This window comes from Pristiophorus japonicus, unplaced genomic scaffold (assembly GCF_044704955.1).
Source record: "Pristiophorus japonicus isolate sPriJap1 unplaced genomic scaffold, sPriJap1.hap1 HAP1_SCAFFOLD_1622, whole genome shotgun sequence".
Taxonomy (NCBI): Eukaryota; Metazoa; Chordata; class Chondrichthyes; family Pristiophoridae; genus Pristiophorus; species Pristiophorus japonicus.
The window spans coordinates 1-18,123 of NW_027251302.1; the positions used below are offsets into that span (position 1 = coordinate 1).

Sequence of the window (18,123 nt, forward strand, 5' to 3'; positions counted from 1 at the left end):
CTCCCCTTCCACACTCTCTCCCTTCCCCCCTCTCTCTCCCCTTCCCACACTCTCTCCTTCCCCCCTCTCTCTCCCTTCCCCCTCTCTCTCTTCCCTTCCCCCTCTCTCTCCCCTTCCCCTCTCTCTCTCTCTCTCTCTCTCTCCCCTTCCCCTCTCTCTCCCCTTCCCCCTCTCACTCCCATTCCTTCTTTCTCCCCTTCCCCACTTTCTCCCCTTCCCCTCTCTCTCCCCTTCCCCTCTCTCTCCTCTCCCCCTCTCTCTCCCCTTCCCTTCCCTCTCTCCCCCTCTTCCCCTCTCTCTATCCCCTCCCCCATCGCTCTCACCTTCCTCCCTCTCTCTCCCCTTCCCCCTCGAGAGACAGAGAAAAAGTGAGAGAACGAGAGAAAGAGACACAGAGAGCAAACCCAACGCAAGTGGCTCCATAGCTCAAAATCAGCTTAATATTTAAATTCACCATTAGTTAACAAGGGTTTAATTATAAATATTAACCAGCTCCAAGACTGACTCTGGAACAGCAGGCTTGTCTCTCTGGCACACTCTCTCCCACTTCCCCATCACAAACTGTTCACCATCTGCTTTCCCTGCCTATTGCCTCACCTTCTCCCTTTCCCATTCTCCTCTTCTCTTTCCTTTCAGATTCTCCCCTCCTTCCCCTTCTCTCTCTCTCTCTCCCCTTCCCATTGGGGTGATTGACCAGACAAACGCACCCTTCCGCCAACGTTACCGAGATGGTGCAAGAGGAGAAGTCATGATGAAACATTCCCTCTCTCTCCCCTTCCCCTTCCACTCTCTCTTTTCCTTTCCCCGGTCTTTCCCAGCGGAGCTGGCTCCAGAGCTCAGGGGTTAGAACACTGCTCTCGTAAACCAGCAGTTATGAGTTCAAAGCTGACTGGGGCCTACTCAAAGTTCACTCAGTATTTAAATTCACCATCAATTAACAAGGGGTTAAATTATAAATATTAAACAACTCCAAGACCAACCCTCAAACTGCAGGCTCTTGATCTCTCTCTCTGCCTTCCCCATCACTGCCTTTTATTTTTTTTCTCTCGCTCTCCTTCCCCCCTCTCCCTGTCCCCCTTTCCCCCCTCTCCCTGTCTCCCTTTCCCCCCTTCCCCTGTCTCTCACCCTCCCTTCCCACTCTCCACTTCCTCTCTCTCCCCTTCCCCCTCTCTATTTCCGTCCCTCTGTACCCATCCTCTCCAGTTCCCCCGCTCCATTTCTTTCCTCCTCTGTCTCTCCTGTGTCCCGCTCTCTCTCTCTCTCTCTCTCTCTCCTCCACTCACTCTCCTTCCCCCTTTCTCACTCCCCCTTTCTCTCCCCCTTCCTCCCCTCCCCTTCCTCTCCCTTTCCTTCCACCTCTATCTCTCTCCAACCCCCTCCTTCTCTCTCCCCTCTCCCTTCCTTACCCTTCACTCTCTCTTCACCCTCTCTCTCTGTCACTCCTTCCCCTCTCACGACCCCCTCTCGCTCTCCCCTTCACCCCTCCCTTCTCACTCTCCACTCCCCTCTCTGTCTATCTCCCCTTTCCCCTCTCAGCACACTACCCCAGTCCCATGTGCAAAGTTAAAGCACATGAGATTGGGGGTAGTGTGCTGACGTGGATTGGGAACTGGTTGTCAGACAGGAAGCAAAGAGTAGGAGTAAATGGGTACTTTTCAGAATGGCAGGCAGTGACTAGTGGGGTACCGCAAGGTTCTGTGCTGGGGCCCCAGCTGTTTACATTGTACATTAATGATTTAAACCAGGGGATTAAATGTAGTATCTCCAAATTTGCGGATGACACTAAGTTGGGTGGCAGTGTGAGCTGCGAGGAGGATGCTATGAGGCTGCAGAGCGACTTGGATAGGTTAGGTGATTGAGCAAATGCATGGCAGATGAAGTATAATGTGGATAAATGTGAGGTTATCTACTTTGGTGGTAAAAACAGAGAGACAGACTATTATCTGAATGGTGACAGATTAGGAAAAGGGGAGGTGCAACGAGACCTGGGTGTCATGGTTCATCAGTCATTGAAGGTTAGCATGCAGGTACAGCAGGCGGTTAAGAAAGTAAATGGCATGTTGGCCTTCATAGCGAGGGGATTTGAATACAGGGGCAGGGAGGTGTTACTGCAGTTGTACAGGGCCTTGGTGAGGCCACACCTGGAGTATTGTGTACAGTTTTGGTCTCCCAACCTGAGGAAGGACATTCTTGCTATTGAGGGAGTGCAGCGAAGGTTCACCAGACTGATTCCCGGGATGGCGGGACTGACATATCAAGAAATACTGGATCAACTGGGCTTGTATTCACTGGAGTTCAGAAGAATGAGAGGGGATCTCATAGAAACGTTTAAAATTCTGACGGGTTTAGACAGGTTAGATGCAGGAAGAATGTTCCCAATGTTGGGGAAGTCCAGAACCAGGGGTCACAGTCTAAGGATAAGGGGTAAGCCAATTAGGACCGAGATGAGGAGAAACTTCTTCACCCAGAGAGTGGTGAACCTGTGGAATTCTCTCCCACAGAAAGTAGTTGAGGCCAATTCACTCAATATATTCAAAAGGGAGTTAGATGTAGTCCTTACTACTAGGGGGATCAAGGGGTATGGTGAGAAAGCAGGAATGGGGTACTGAAGTTGCATGTTCAGCCATGAACTCATTGAATGGTGGTGCAGGCTCGAAGGGCCGAATGGCCTACTCCTGCACCTATTTTCTATGTTTCTATGTTTCTATGTCTATGTTTCTATGTTTCCCTTCCCTCTCCCTTTCCCCCACTCCCTCACCGTAACATTCTCTCTCGCCTTCCCCCTCTATCTCTCCCCTCCCTCTCTCCCTTAACCCCTCTCTTTCTCCCTTTCCTCCTCTCTCCCCTTCCCTCTCGAGAGACAGAGAGAAAGTGAGAGACAGAGAGAACGAGAGAGAGAGACACAGAGAGCCAGGCCAAGACAGGTGGCTCCATAACTCAGGGGTTAGAGCTATAGTCTTGTTAAGCCAGCAGTCGTGGGTTTAAATCTCACTAGGGCCGACTCAAAATTAGCTCAGTATTTAAATTCATGGTCAATTAACAAGGGCTTTAATTATGAATATTAACCAGCTCCAAAACCGACCCTGGAACAACAGGTTCCTTTTTTCTCTTTCCCCTTCCCCCTATCTCTCTCACTCCTTCCCCTCTCTCCCCCCTCCCCCTCTATCTCTTCCCCTCTCCTTTTCTCTCTCCCCTTCCCCATCCAGAAGCAGAGAAAAAGTGAGGGAGACACGGAGAGAGAGAGAGAGAGGCAGAGAATGAGAGAGAGACAGAGAGAGACAGAGCGATTGGGACAGAGTGTGACTGAGTTGCCTTGGGATGTTTTACTACGTGAAAGACCCGATATATCGATGTTGAGAGGCGAATATTGAAGAGACGGAGGCAGGAGTCTGGGGGATGAGACACAATCTGAGCGTTTCACTGACCCCTCCTCATTCTTCAAACACACAGCACTAACTGGGGAATGACCCACAGCCTAGGGCAGGTGGTTCCATAGCTAAAGGGTTAGAGCACTGGTCTAGTAAACCAGGGGTCGTAGGTTCAAATCTCACTGGGGCCTGCTCAGTATTTAAATACACTGCCAATTAACAAGGACTTTAATTATAAATATTAAACAGCTCCAAGACAGACCCTGGAACTGCAGGCTCTCGATTCCTCTCTCTCTGCCTTCCCCATCACTGCCCTTTATATTTCTCTCTCGTTCCGTTCACTCTCCTTCCCCTTTCTCTCTCCCAGTCCTGCTTCCTCCCTTGCACTGTCTTTCTCACCCTTCCCACTCTCCACTTCCTCTGTCTTTCCTTCCCCCTCTTTCTCTACCCATCCTCTCCGCCTTTCTCCCTTTCCTCCTCTTTCTCTCTCCCTTTGCCCCTCTTTCTTTCTCTCCCATTCCCCTTCCCTCTCCCCGTCCCCTCTCTTTCTCACTTTCCCTTTACCCTTTTCACCCTCGGCCTTTCTTCCTCTCTCTCCCCTCCCTCCTCTCTCTCTCTGCCCTTCCCCCTTGAGAGACAGAGAGAGAGTGTGTCGGGGTGTGTGTTGTTCACTGATTGTTAGACCTCGGAACTTCTAGTGGGGAGAGGACAACACATGGAACAACATTTTAGGCTTAACCCAGGGTCCGTTTTATTACACAACAAAAAACCGACTAAAAGCTACAGGACGAGACTGCTGAGAGAAATCGACTGAAGACATACAATCGCCATTCCTGGCTGTAGTTATTGTAGGTTTGTGGTTGTTGGTTCCGTGACCGGTCGGTTCTCCTTCTATCCGTTCTCTGCAGCGCCTCTTCCTTTCGTCTCCTTCTGTCTCTCTGTTTGTCCTTTTGCTTCATCTTTCCACCTCCTGCTTGTGTACCTTCCTGCTCCTTCCTGCTTGACCAGCTCCGCTGGGCAGGGCCACATTGTCCGCATGGTCCCCAGACACGAGACTCCCCAAAGCAAGCGCTCGAATCGGAACTCCCACACGGCAAGCGAGACAAAGGTGGGCAGAGGAAACGTTACAAGGGACACCCCTCAAAGCCTCCCTTGATAAAATGCAACATCCCCACTGACACCTGGGAGTCCCTGGGCCAAAGATAAGTCCGCCCGAAGTGGAGGAAGTGCATCCGGGAGGGTGCTGAGCACCACAAGTCTCATCGCCGAGAGCGTGCAGAGACCAAGCGCAGGCAGCGGAAGGAGCGTGCGGCAAACCAGTCCCACCCTCCCCTTCCCTCAACAACTATCTGTCCCACCTGTGACAGGGACGGTAATTCCAGTATTAGACTGTTCAACCACCTGAGAACTCACTTTTAGAGTTGAAGCAAGTCTTACTCAATTCCGAGGGACTGCCGATGATGGTGATATTTATATCCACAGTAAGAATAAGTTCCCTGCTGGGCTGGTGTCCGATGAATGCATCTGGATCGATGCAGTGATTTGTTTAACTGGCTGTGCTGAGGAGTTTGACTGGCTACTAATTTGCACATGGAGTCGACAGTGCAAAAGATAACTCCTTATCCTTAATGCCTTGTTATCCAAAAATGTGCATTTCCTTGGGTCCTTTATAGTCCTGTTTTCTTGCAGACCTGTAGTCTCTGGGGGGAACTGTGTTACCCCCTGTGGCCAATCAACTGTGGGACTCCCCGGATAGACAGTATCAATCTCTTTGTCTGTATGTATAACCAAGTTCAGTCCTTGACCTCAGCCATTGCTTTTAATGGGTGATGTGTCACCACTTGCCTTCCCCCTCCCAGGTAGTCCAAACATTTTTACTTTAAAACAGTTTTACCGTGGTCTCTTCCTGTGCCTTGTTCCAAGAAAAACAGGTGCACTGTTACAGGTGAGAGAGACACAGAGAGAGAGAGAGAGTGAGAGACAAAGAAACAGACAGAGAATGAGAGAGACAGGGAGATGGAGAGACAGAGAGATTGAGAGAGAAAGAGAGAGAGAGAAAGTGAGACAGAGAGATTGGGGCAGAGTGTGACTGAGTTGCCTTGGGCTGTTTTACTATGTGAAAGACCCGATATATCGATGTTGAGAGGCGAATATTAGAAGAGACGGAGGCAAGTGTCTGGGGGATGAGACACAATCTGAGCGTTTCACTGACCCCTCCTCATTCTTCAAACACACAGCACTAACTGGGGAATGACCCACAGCCCTGCGTAGGTGGCTACATAGCTCAGGGGTTAGAGCACTGGTCTAGTAAACCAGGGGTCGTGGGTTCAAATCTCACTGGGGGCCTACCTAAAATTAGCTTGGTATTTAAATACCTCTCTCTCTTTTCCCTTTCCTGCAGATTCCTCCCCTCTCTCTCTCCCTTCCCCATCACGACCTGTTTTATATCTTTTTCTCACTCCTTCCACTCTCTCTTTTCCCTTCCCCTCTCTTTCCTGCTCCTTCCCCTGTCTTGTATAGAACAGGTGGCTCCATAGCTCAGGGGTTAGAGCACTGGTCTAGTAAACCAGGGGTCGTGGGTTCAAATCGCACTGGGGCCTACTCAAAATTAGCTCAGTATCTAAATATCAGTTTCTTTCTCTTTTCCCTTTCCTTTCAGATTCTCCCCCTCTCTCTCTCTTCCCTTCTCCTCGCTCTTACTTTCCGTCCCCTCTCTTTCTCACTCCTTCCCTCTCTCCCCTTAACTTCTCTTTTCCCTTCCTCCCTCTCTCTCCTCTGCCACTCTTTCCTCCTCGCAGTCTCCCCTCCCCCCTCTCTCCTCTCACTCCTTCAGGAGCAGGCCATTGGGAAAAGCATAATTGGGTCAGGCAGAGTCAGCATGGATTTATGAAGGGGAAGTCATGTTTGACTAATTTGCTGGAATTCTTTGAGGATGTAACCAACAGGGTGGATAAAGGGGAACTCATTTTAAGAGTGGAAGCAAGTCTTCCTCGATTCCGAGGGACTGCCTCTTGCAATGTCTGTCAGCTTGTAATGTTTGTAGCTCCACATTGAGGATATGGACGTATTGTGTACTGCAAGTGCAGAGTTAATAATAAACAGAATTCGGCGGGTTTCCGGAGACTTCCGAGAGAGCTGCGCGCCATGTTAGGAAGCTGTGTGTGCTGTGCCCTGTGAATATATCACACCTACGCTGATGATGTTAGAGACAAAGAGTGAGAGAGAAAGAGAAAGTCAGGTTGAGAAATTGAGTGAGAAGGAAAAAGAGTAAGGGAGAGGCATAATCCCATTCGGCCCATCGTATCCACGCCGACCGGCCAAGAGCAACCCAGCCTCATCCCACTTTCCAGCTCGAGGTCTGTTGGTTGCAGCACTTGAAGTACTTTTTAAATGTGGTCAAGAACGAGCCCATCATTCCACAGTCAGTCTGGGAGCTGTTCAATATTTATAATTAAAGCCCTTGTTAATTGCCAGTGAATTTAAAGACTGAGCTAATTTTGAGTCGGCCCCAGTGAGATTTGAGCCCACGACCCCTGGTTTACTAGACCAGTGCTCTAACCCCTGAGCTATGGAGCCACCTGCTGTGGGCTGTGGGTCATTCCCCAGTTAGTGCTGTGTGTTTGAAGAATGAGGAGGGAAATGGTCCACGTTGTCCAGGGCCACGCCGTGGACCTTGTTGACTGGGGGGCAGTGCTATGCGGCGAGGACAGGTTGGTGGAGGACCTTTGTCTTACGGATGTTTAGTGTAAGGCCAGTGCTTTCGTACGCCTCAGTAAATACATTGACTATATCCTGGAGTTCAGCCTCTGAATGTGCGCAGATTCAGGCGTCGTCCGCGTACTGTAGCTCGACGACAGAGGTTGGGGTGATCTTGGTGACCATCGATTCCATTCATACCGCTTCAAAAGATACGTTTGCAAGGGCTGTGGAACAATGGGACACCTCCAACGTATGTGCAGGCGAGCTGCAAACCCTGCTAATCCTGCAAACCACCTTGTTGCAGAGCAGGACAGATCCACGGCGGATCACGATGAACCAGAGCCTCAGACGGAGGAGGCAGAGGTATATGGGGTGCACACATTTACCACAAAGTGTCCCCCGATAATGCTGAAGGTTGAATTAAATGGGCTCCCGGTGTCCAGGGAGCTGGACACGGGCGCGAGCCAGTCCATAATGAGCAAAAAGACTTTCGATAAGTTGTGGTGCAACAAGGCTTCAAGGCCAGTCCTGACTCCCATTCGAACCAAACTTAGAACGTACACAAAGGAACTGATTCCCGTAATCGGCAGTGCTACCGGAAAGATCTCCTACGATGGAGCGGTGCACGATTTACCACTGTGGGTGGTACCGGGCGATGGCCCCACGCTGTTCGGCAGGAGCTGGCTGGGAAAGATACATCCGTCGACGACACCTCATGTGCCCAGGTCCTAAGCAAGTTCCCCTCGCTGTTCGAACCAGGCGTCGGGAAGTTCCAAGGAGCAAAAGTGCAGATCCATTTAATTCCGGGGGCGTGACCCATCCATCACAAGGTGAGAGCGGTACCTTACATGGTGAGAGAGAGGGTGGACATTGAGCTGGACAGGCTGCAACGAGAGGACATCATTTCGCCGATCGAATTCAATGAGTGGGCCAGTCCGATCGTTCCAATCCTCAAGGGAGACGGCACCGTCAGAATCTGTGGTGATCACAAAGTAACGATCAATCGTTTCTCCCTGCAGGATCAATACCCGCTACCAAAGGCTGATGACCTATTTGTCACACTGGTTGGGGGGGAAAACATTCACGAAGCCGGACTTGACCTCGGCCTACATGACGCAGGAGCTGGTGGAATCTTCGAAAGGCCTCACCTGCCTCAACACGCACAAAGGTCTTTTCGTTTACGACAGATGCCCGTTTGGGATTCGATCAGCCACGGCGATATTCCAGAGGAACACGGAAAGTTTGCTGAAGTGGGTCCCGTGCACCGTGGTCTTCCAGGACGACATCTTGGTTACAGGTCGGGACACCGTCGAGCATTTGCAGAACGTGGAGGAGCTCCTTAGTCGGCTTAATCGTGTTGGGCTCGGGCTGAAATGCTCGCAGTGCGTTTTCCCGGTGCCTGAAGTGGAGTTCCCGGGGAGAAGAATCGCGGCGGACGGCATCAGGCCCACCGATTCGAAGACGGGGGCAATCGAGAAGGCACCGAGACCACGGAACGTGACGGAGCTGTGGTCGTTTCTAGGACTCCTGAACTATGTTGGTAACTTCTTACCGGGTCTCGGCACATTGTTAGAACCCCTGCACCCTCCACTGCGTAAGGGAGATGAATGGGTCTGGGGTAAAAGCCAAGAAAATGCCTTTGAGAAAGCTAGGAAGCTGTCATGTTCAAACAAATTGCTTGTGTTGTACGATCCATGTAAACGTTTGGTACGAACATGTGATGCGTCGTCGTACGGGGTCGGGTGTGTATTGTAACAAGCGAATCAATTTGGGAAATTGCAACCGGTTGCTTATGCAACCAGAAGTCTGTCTAAGGCCGAGAGGAGCTACAGTATGATCGAGAGAGAAGCATTAGCGTGTGTTTACGGGGTAAAGAAAATGCATCAATATCTGTTCGGGCTCAAATTCGAATTGGAAACCGACCACAAGCCACTTATATCCCTCCTTTCTGAAAATTAGGGGATAAATACGAATGCATCGGCCCGCATCCAGAGATGGGCGCTCACGTTGTCCACATACAACTACGCCATCCGCCACAGGCCAGGCACAGAAAACTGTGCCGATGCTCTCAGTAGGCTGCCATTGCCCACCACCGGGGTGGAGATGGCACAGCCCGCAGATTTAGTTATGGTAATGGAAGCATTCGAGAGTGAGCAATCACCTGTCACCGCCCGACAGATTAGAACCTGGATGAGCCAGGGCCCCTTACTGTCCTCAGTAAAAAGCCGTGTGCTCCACGGGAGCTGGTCTCGTGTCCCGTTAGAGATGAACGAAGAAATAAAGCCATACCAGCGACACAAAGATGAAATGTTTAGACAGGCAGATTGCCTCCTGTGGGGCATTTGGGTAGGTATGCCAAAAAAGGGCAGGGGCACTTTCATTCGTGATCTCCACAGTACCCACCCAGGCATTGTAATGATGAAAGCGATAGCCAGATCCCACGGGTGGTGGCCCGGTATCGATGCAGACTTAGAGTCCTGTGTGCACAAATGGAATACATGTTCCCAGTTAAGCAACGCACCCAGGGAGGCGCCCCTAAGTTTATGGTCTTGGCCCGCCAAACCGTGGTCTGGGGTTCATGTCGACTATGCAGGCCCATTCTTGGGGAAAAATGTTTTTAGTGGTTGTAGATACGTACTCCAAATGGATCGAATGTGTGATAATGCCGGCAAGCACGTCCGCTGCCACCATCGAAAGCCTGCGGGCCGTGTTTGCCACGCACGGCCTGCCTGATGTCCTTGTAAGCGACAGTGGGCCGTGCTTTACCGGTGCCGAGTTCAAGGAATTCATGACCCGCAATGGGGTCAAACATGTCACGCCTGCTCCGTTTAAGCCAGCGTCCGACGGTCAGGCAGAACGAGCAGTAAACACAATCAAGCAGAGCTTGAAAAGGGTAACTGAAGGCTCACTGCAGACTCGCTTGTCCCGAGTCCTGCTCAGTTACCGCACAAGACCACACTCACTTACCGGGGTCCCTTCCACTGAACTGCTGATGAAAAGGGCACTTCAGACAAGGCTCTCGTTAGTCCACCCTGATCTACACGAACAGGTAGAGAGCAGGCGGCTTCAACAGAATACATAACGTGATCGCACAAATGTGTCACGTGAAATTGAAGTAAACGATCCTGTATTTGTGTTGAACTATGGACAAGGTCCCAAGTGGATTGCTGCCACTGTTTTGGCCAAAGAGGGGAGCAAGGTGTTTGTGGTCAAACTCGCAAATGGACTCACCTGCAGAAAACACTTGGACCAAATCAAACTGAGATTTACAGACTATCCAGAACAACCCACAACAGACTCTACCGTCCGTCCAACACACAGACGTAGCAACTGACCCAGCGGTTGACCACGAAGCAGAACCCATCACCCCCCAGCAGTCCAGCAAGGCCAGCTGCACAGCAGCCCAGCGAGGGCCCAACAAATGATTCAACAACACCAGCATTTGCACCGAGACGATCAACCAGGGCAAGGAAGGCCCCAGATCGACTCACATTGTATATAGTTACACTGTTGACTTTGGGGCAGGGGGCAGGGGGGAAGTGTTGTTACGAATGTAAACCTGTAATTATCATGTCTGACCACCAGAGGGCTTATCTCCTGGAGTCCCAAGCGATCCCACAATCCCTTGGGAGCACCTGTACTTAAGGAAGCCTCACAGGCTGGAGAGGCACTCTGGAGACCTGTGATAAAGGACTAAGGTCACACCTTACTTTGAGCTTGCAGTATCTCGTCTGACTCTTGATTCAAGACAGAACACCTTCCACTCTCTCTTTTCCCTGTCCCTCTCTTTCCTGCTCCTGCCCCTGCCTTTACCAGAGCAGATGGTTCCATAGCTCAGGGGTGAGAGCACAGGTCTAGTAAACCAGGGGTCGTGAGTTCAAATCTCACTGGGGCCTACTCAAATTTAGCTCAGTATTTAAATACCTCTCTCTCTCTCTTCTCCCTTTCCTGCAGATTCTTCCCTTCACCATTACAACTCTTTTTACCGCTTTCCCTGTCTCGCCCTCCTTTCCCTCACTCGCATCAACCGCTCCCCTTCCCCTCTCTCTCTCTCCCCTTCAACTGTCTCTTCTTCCCAGTCTCCTCTTCCCCCTCTCTCTCTCTCCTTCCCCTCTCTCACTCCATCCCCTCCCTCTCTCGCCTCTTCCTCCTCTCTCTTTCCCCTTCCCCCTCTCTCTCACTTTCTTCCACTTTCTCTTTACCCTTCCCCTCTCTTTCCTGCTCTTTCCGCTGACTTTCCCAGAGCAGGTGGTTCCATAGCTCAGGGGTTCGAGCACTGGTCTGGTAAATCAGAGGTCATGGGTTCAAATCTTGCTGGGGCCTACTCAAAATTAGTTTAGAGTTTAAATACCTGACTGATCACCCCCCCGACCCTCCCCTTACCGCAAGGACCACATCCAACTCCCTCCTGAATATATCCAATGAACTGGCATCAATAACTCTCCGCGGCAGGGAACCCCACAGGCCAACAACTCCCTGAGTGAAGACGTCTCTCCCAAACAGCCCATCCCAATAGCGTGCCCCCCGGCTCGGGACCCATCCAACAGTGGTACACTCCCCTCCCCCAACACGGCCCATCCCGTCAGAATCCTCCCCAAATGCCGAACACCCCTGGATGTCGAGCACCCAGCCCCCGCGAAGCCAACCACACCACATCCACCAATCGCCATCTGCGCAGTCAACCCGAACACTCCCTGCACCGAGGCACAGAGCCCCCAGGCCCGACCGTCCAACACACTTCGCCCCCCCCACCAGACCTTCGCTGCAATGTGGCCCCTCCTATCCCCTGCCCCTCAATTCCCCCATCCCTGTCTCCATTCATCTTCCCTCTGCCTCCCCGCACAGGCCCCCACCTTGGGGGCGGTAACCTTCTGGGGCTGGGAATTTTAGCTCCCGCCGCAGAATTGGCCTGACCACCACTCAATGGAAGCAGCGTGCAATTTCCCACACTCCACTTCCTTTGCGGGCACGACCGGATGTTCATGTGACAGAGGGAACTGGTGTTCTCCACTCTCTGTCCTGTGACAGTGGGAACTGGTGCTCTCCACTCTCTGTCCTGTGACAGTGGGAACTGGTGTTCTCCACTCTCTGTCCTGTGACAGTGGGAACTGGTGTTCTCCACTCTCTGTCCTGTGACAGTGGGAACTGGTGTTCTCCACTCTCTGTCCTGTGACAGTGGGAACTGGTGCTCTCCACTCTCCCGTCCTGTGACAGTGGGAACTGGTGCTCTCCACTCTCCCGTCCTGTGACAGTGGGAACTGGTGCTCTCCACTCTCCCGTCCTGTGACAGTGGGAACTGGTGTTCTCCACTCTCCGTCCTGTGACAGTGGGAACTGGTGTTCTCCACTCTCTGTCCTGTGGCAGTGGGAACTGGTGTTCTCCACTCTCTGTCCTGTGACAGTGGGAACTGGTGCTCTCCACTCTCTGTCCTGTGACAGTGGGAACTGGTGTTCTCCACTCTCCCGTCCTGTGACAGTGGGAACTGGTGCTCTCCACTCTCTGTCCTGTGACAGTGGGAACTGGTGTTCTCAACTCTCTGTCATGTGACAGTGGGAACTGGTGTTCTCCACTCTCCCGTCCTGTGACAGTGGGAACTGGTGCTCTCCACTCTCTGTCCTGTGACAGTGGGAACTGGTGCTGTCCACTCTCCCGTCCTGTGACAGTGGGAACTGGTGTTCTCCACTCTCTGTCCTGTGACAGTGGGAACTGGTGCTCTCCACTCTCCCGTCCTGTGACAGTGGGAACTGGTGCTCTCCACTCTCTGTCCTGTGACAGTGGGAACTGGTGCTCTCCACTCTCCCGTCCTGTGACAGTGGGAACTGGTGCTCTCCACTCTCTGTCCTGTGACAGTGGGAACTGGTGCTCTCCACTCTCTGTCCTGTGACAGTGGGAACTGGTGCTCTCCACTCTCCCGTCCTGCGACAGTGGGAACTGGTGCCCTGGAACAACAGGCTTATTTTCCTCTTTTCCCTTCCCCCTATCTCTGTCACTCCTTCCCCTCTCGCTCCCCTCCCCCTCTATCTCTTCCCCCTCCCCCTCTATCTCTTTTCTTCTCCTTTTCTCTCTCCCTTTCCCCATCCAGAAGCAGAGAATAAGTGAGAGAGACACGGAGATAGAGTGAGAGGCAGGGAATGAGACAGAGATACAGAGAGATTGAGGCAGAGTGTGACTGAGTTGCCTTGGGATGTTTTACTACGTGAAAGACCCGATATATCGATGTTGAGAGGCGAATATTGAAGAGACGGAGGCAGGAGTCTGGGGGATAAGACACAATCTGAGCGTTTCACTGACCCCTCCTCATTCCCCTAACTGGGGAATGACCCACAGCCCAGGGCAGGTGGTTCAATAGCTCAGGGGTTAGACCACTGGTCTAGTAAATCAGCGGTCATGGGTTCAAATCTCACTGAGGCCTGCTCAAAATGAGCTCAGTATTTAAATTAACAAGGAGCTTTATTTGTAAATATGAAACTGACCCTGTTGCCACAGGCTCTCCCCTTTCTCCCTTCTCTCTCTTGTCCCTCTTCACTTCCCTTCCCACAGGCTCTCCCCTTTCCCCCACTCTCTCACCCTGCCATTCTCTCTGTCCCCTTCCCCCGAGAGAGCTCAGAGCAGGTAGCTGGGCCCGACTAAAACTGAGCTCAGTATTTAAATTCACCATCAATTGACAAGGGCTTTAATTATAAATATTAAAAAGCTCTGAGACCGACCCTTGAACGACAGGCTCTCGATTTCTCTCTTCCCTTCCTCCTCTGTCTATCATTTCCCTTTATTTTTCTCTCTCTCTCCCCTCCGCTCACTCTCCTTCCCCTTTCTCTCTCCAACTCCCTCTTCTCCCCTTCCCCTCTCTCTCTCCCTTCCCACCCCCCACTTCCTCTCTCTCACCTTCCCCTTCTCTATTTCCTTCCCTCTCTGGCCATCCTCTCCCTTTTCCCCCACTCCATTTCTTTCTTCCTCTGTCTCCCCTGTGTACCGCTCCCTCTCACCCCTCCACTCACTCTCCTTCACCCTTTCTCTCTCCCTTCCCCCCTTTCCCACTCTCTCTCCCCTTCCTCTCCCTTTCCTTCCCCCTCTATCTCTCTCCATCCCTCTCTCCTTCTCTCTCTGTCTCTCTCTCCTTCCCGCTCACTCTCTCCCTTTTCCCTTCTGACTGTAACTTTCTCGCTCCCCTTCCCATCTCTCGCTCCCCTTCCCATCTCTCGCTCCCCTTCCCATCTCTCGCTCCCCTTCCCATCTCTCGCTCCCCTTCCCCTCTCTCTCTCCCCTTCCCCTCTCTCTCTCCCCTTCCCATCTCTCGCTCCCCTCCCCATCTCTCTCTCCCTTTCCCCTCTCTCTCTCTCCCCTTCCCCTCTCTCTCTCCCCTTCCCATCTCTCGCTCTCACTTTCCCTTTACCATTTTCACTCTCTCCCTCTGCCTTTCTTCCCCTCTATCTCCCCTCCCTCCTCTCTCTCTCTCTACCCTTCCCACTCACGAGACAGAAAGAAAGTGAAAAAGATACAGAGAGAGAGAGTGACACAGAGAAAGTGAGAATGAGAGAGAGACAGAGAGAGTGAGCGAGAGAGACAAAGAGAGATAGAGATAGAGAGAGAGAGAGAGAGAGACAGAGAGATAGAGAGAGAGAGAGAGAGAGAGACAGAGAGAGATTGAGCCAGAGTGTGACTGAGTTGCCTTGGGCTATTTTATCTCCCTCCCTTCCCCTTCACTCTCTCTTCCCCCCTCTCCCTTTTCCCATCTCTCTCACTCCTTTCCCTCTCATGACGCCTTCTCACTCTCCCCTTCCCTCTCTGTCTCCACTCCCATCTCTCTCTCACCTCCCCTCTCTCCACTTCGCTCTCTCATTCCTCCTCCTCTCTCTCCCTTCCCTCCTCTCTCTCTCACTCTTATCCCTCTCTCCGCTTCCCCCTCTCTCTCCACTCCCATCTCTCTCTCCCTCCCTTCTCTCCACTTCTCTCTCCACTCCCCACTCTCTCTCCCTTCCCCTCCCCCTCTCTCTCTCGTCCCCCTTCACTCTCTCTTCCCCCTCTCTCCCTTTTCCCATCTCTCGCTCACTCCTTTCCATCTCACTACCCCCTCTCACTCTCCCTTTCCCCTCTGCCTTCTTACTCTCCACTTCCCTCTCTGCCTGCCTCCCCTTCCCCTCTCTTCCCTTCACTCTCCCTTTCCCCCACTCCCTTCCCCATCACGACCCGTTCTACATCTTTTTACCCCTCTCTCCCTTTCCCGCTATCTCGCTTTCCCCGTCTCTCACTCATTCCCCTCTCCCCCCTTCCCCCTCACTCGCCTCTCCATCTCCCCTTCCCCCTCTCTCCCTTTCTCCCTCTCTCCCCTCCCGACCCACTCTCCCCTCCCTCTCTCCCCTTCCACCTCAGCCTTTTCACTCTTCCTCTCCCTCCTCTCTTTCCCATTCCCCCGCTCTCCCCTCCCTCTCTCTCTTTTCCCTTCCCCCTCTCTCTCACTCCTTCCCCACTCTCTCCCCTTCCCCCTCTCTCTCACTCCTTCCACTCTCTCATTTCCCTTCCCCTCTCTTTCCTGCTTCTTCCCCTGACTTGTCGAGAGGAGCTGGCTCCATAACTCAGGGGTGAGAGCACTGGTCTAGTAAACCAGCAATCATGGGTTCAAATCTCACTGGGGTCTCCTCACAATTAGCTCAGTATTTAAATTCAGCATCAATTAACAAGGACTTTAATCATAAATGTAAAACAGCTCTGAGACTGACCCTCAAACGACAATCTCTCTCTACCTTCCCCATCACTGCCTTCTATTGTTCTTCTCTCCATTTCTTTCCTCCTCTGTCTCTCCTGTGCCTTGCTCTCTCTCCCTTTCCTTCCATCTCGATCTCTGTCCATCTGCCCCCTTCACTCCCCCCCTCTGTTGTTCTCACTCTCCACTTTCCTCTCTGTCGATCTCCCACTCCTCATACCATTCTCACTCGCCTTCTCCCTTTCCTCCTCTCTCCCCTTCCCTCTCGAGAGACAGAGAAACAATCATGTTCCAATGATTGTTCAGGGATGAATCACCAAGAATGATTATATTCGGGCCCCACCTCCTTGTTAACAATAATAAGAAGCAAACAGGAGCTGGTGTTACCGGTGGCTCCATAGCTCAGGGGTTAGAGCACTGGTCTTGTAAACCAGGGGTCGTGGGTTCAAATCTCACTGGGGCCTACTCAATTTTGGCTTCTGTTCCTGAACTCGCTGTCAATCGGCGACAGGCCGACACCATCAACAGGAACCGACTCACTTCGCAGTTTAAATACAGCCCACAGCACTTTCACTTTCTGTGACCAGTCTGTGACCGACTCTTCTTCATATCCAGTCTGAGAGCCACCGATATTTGTTTTAGATTCGTTGCGGGATATGGCCGTCGATAGCAAGGCCGGCATTTATTGCCCATCCCTAATTGCCCCTGGAGAAGGTCGTGGTGAGCAGCCTTCTTGAACACAACTGAGGGCCTCACTTGACCGTTTCACAGGGGCAGTTAAGAGTCCAACCCACATTGCCGTGGGTCTCAATATTCCTCGCTGCCATGCTCCACCTCACAGTCAACAAGCTCCCCGCTGGAGTGGAACTAAACTACAGAACCAGTGGGAACCTGTTCAACCTTCGTCGTCTCCAGGCCAGGTCCAAGACCACCCTGTTATCATCCCCTGGGAAAGTCATCGCTAGAGTCCTCCTCAACCGTCTTCTCCCTCTGGCCGAGGAGCTCCTCCCGGAGTCACAGTGCGGGTTTGGTCCCCTACGGGGTACAACGGACATAGAATCATAGAAACATAGAAACTAGGTGCAGGAGTAGGCCATTCGGCCCTTCGAGCCTGCACCACCATTCAATATGATCATGGCTGATCATGTAACTTCAGTAACCTATTCCTGCTTTCTCTCCATACCCCCTTGATCCCTTTAGCCGTAAGGGCCACATCTAACTCCCTTTTGAATATATCTAACAAACTGGCCTCAACAACTCTCTGTGGTAGAGAATTCCACAGGTTCACAAATTTCTGAGTGAAGAAGTTTCTCCTCATCTCGGTCTTAAATGGCTTACCCTTTATCCTTAGACTGTGACCCCTGGTTCTGGCCTTCCCCAACATCAGCAACATTCTTCCTGCATCTAACCTGTCTAAACCCGTCAGAATTTTATATGTTTCTATGAGATCCCCTCTCATTCTTCTAAATTCCAGTATATATAAGCCTAGTCGATCCAATCTTTCTTCATATCTCGGTCCTGCCATCCCGGGAATCAGTCTGGTGAACCTTCGCTGCACTCCCTCAATAGCAAGAATGTCCTTCCTCAGATTAGGAGACCAAAACAATACACAGTATTCAAGGTGTAGTCTCACCAAGGCCCTGTACAACTGCAGTAAGACCTCCCTGCTCCTATACTCAAATCCTATCGCTGTGAAGGCCAACATGCCATTTGCCTTCTTCACTGCCTGCTGTACCTGCATGCCAACTTTCAATAACTGATGAACCATGACACCCAGATCTCGTTGCACCTCCCCTTTTCCTAATCCGTCACCATTCAGATAATAGTCTGCCTTCCTGTTTTTGCCACCAAAGTGGATAACCTCACATTTATCCACATTATACTGCATCTGCCATGCATTTGCCCACTCACCTAACCTGTCCAAGTCACCCTGCAGCCTCTTAGCATCCTCCTCACAGCTCACACTGCCACCCAGCTTAGTGTCAGCTGAAAACTTTCCGATATTACATTCAATTCCTTTGTCTAAATCATTGATGTATATAGTACATAGCTGGGGTCCCAGCACTGAACTTTGTGGCACCCCACTAGTCACTGCCTGCCATTCTGAAAAGGACCCGTTATTCCCGACTCTCTGCTTCCTGTCTGCCAACCAGTTCTCTATACACGTCAGTACATTACCCCCAATACCATGTGAGAAAGAGAGAGAGACGGAGAGACAGAGAGACTGAGGGAGAAAGAGAGATTGAGCCAGAGTGTGACTGAGTTGCCTTGGGATGTTTTACTACGTGAAAGACCCGATATATCGATGTTGAGAGGCGAATATTGAAGAGACGGAGGCAGGAGTCTGGGGGATGAGAC

The 18,123-nt window shown here is 51.7% G+C and overlaps 5 non-coding genes across 5 annotated transcripts; 4 read left to right on the top strand and 1 right to left on the bottom strand.

Annotated features, from left to right (window-relative positions):
• The first annotated feature begins 5,641 nt into the window (after nt 1-5,641).
• trnat-agu (transfer RNA threonine (anticodon AGU)) lies at nt 5,642-5,715 on the top strand. The gene has a single exon. It is a non-coding gene; the product is annotated as a tRNA-Thr (tRNA).
• Nucleotides 5,716-5,895: 180 nt separating this feature from the next.
• trnat-agu (transfer RNA threonine (anticodon AGU)) lies at nt 5,896-5,968 on the top strand. The gene has a single exon. It is a non-coding gene; the product is annotated as a tRNA-Thr (tRNA).
• Nucleotides 5,969-6,871: 903 nt separating this feature from the next.
• On the bottom strand, nt 6,872-6,944 carry trnat-agu (transfer RNA threonine (anticodon AGU)). Its single transcript has one exon. It is a non-coding gene; the product is annotated as a tRNA-Thr (tRNA).
• Nucleotides 6,945-10,890: 3,946 nt separating this feature from the next.
• Nucleotides 10,891-10,963, top strand: trnat-agu (transfer RNA threonine (anticodon AGU)). The gene has a single exon. It is a non-coding gene; the product is annotated as a tRNA-Thr (tRNA).
• Nucleotides 10,964-16,156: 5,193 nt separating this feature from the next.
• On the top strand, nt 16,157-16,229 carry trnat-ugu (transfer RNA threonine (anticodon UGU)). Its single transcript has one exon. It is a non-coding gene; the product is annotated as a tRNA-Thr (tRNA).
• The last annotated feature ends 1,894 nt before the right edge of the window (nt 16,230-18,123 follow it).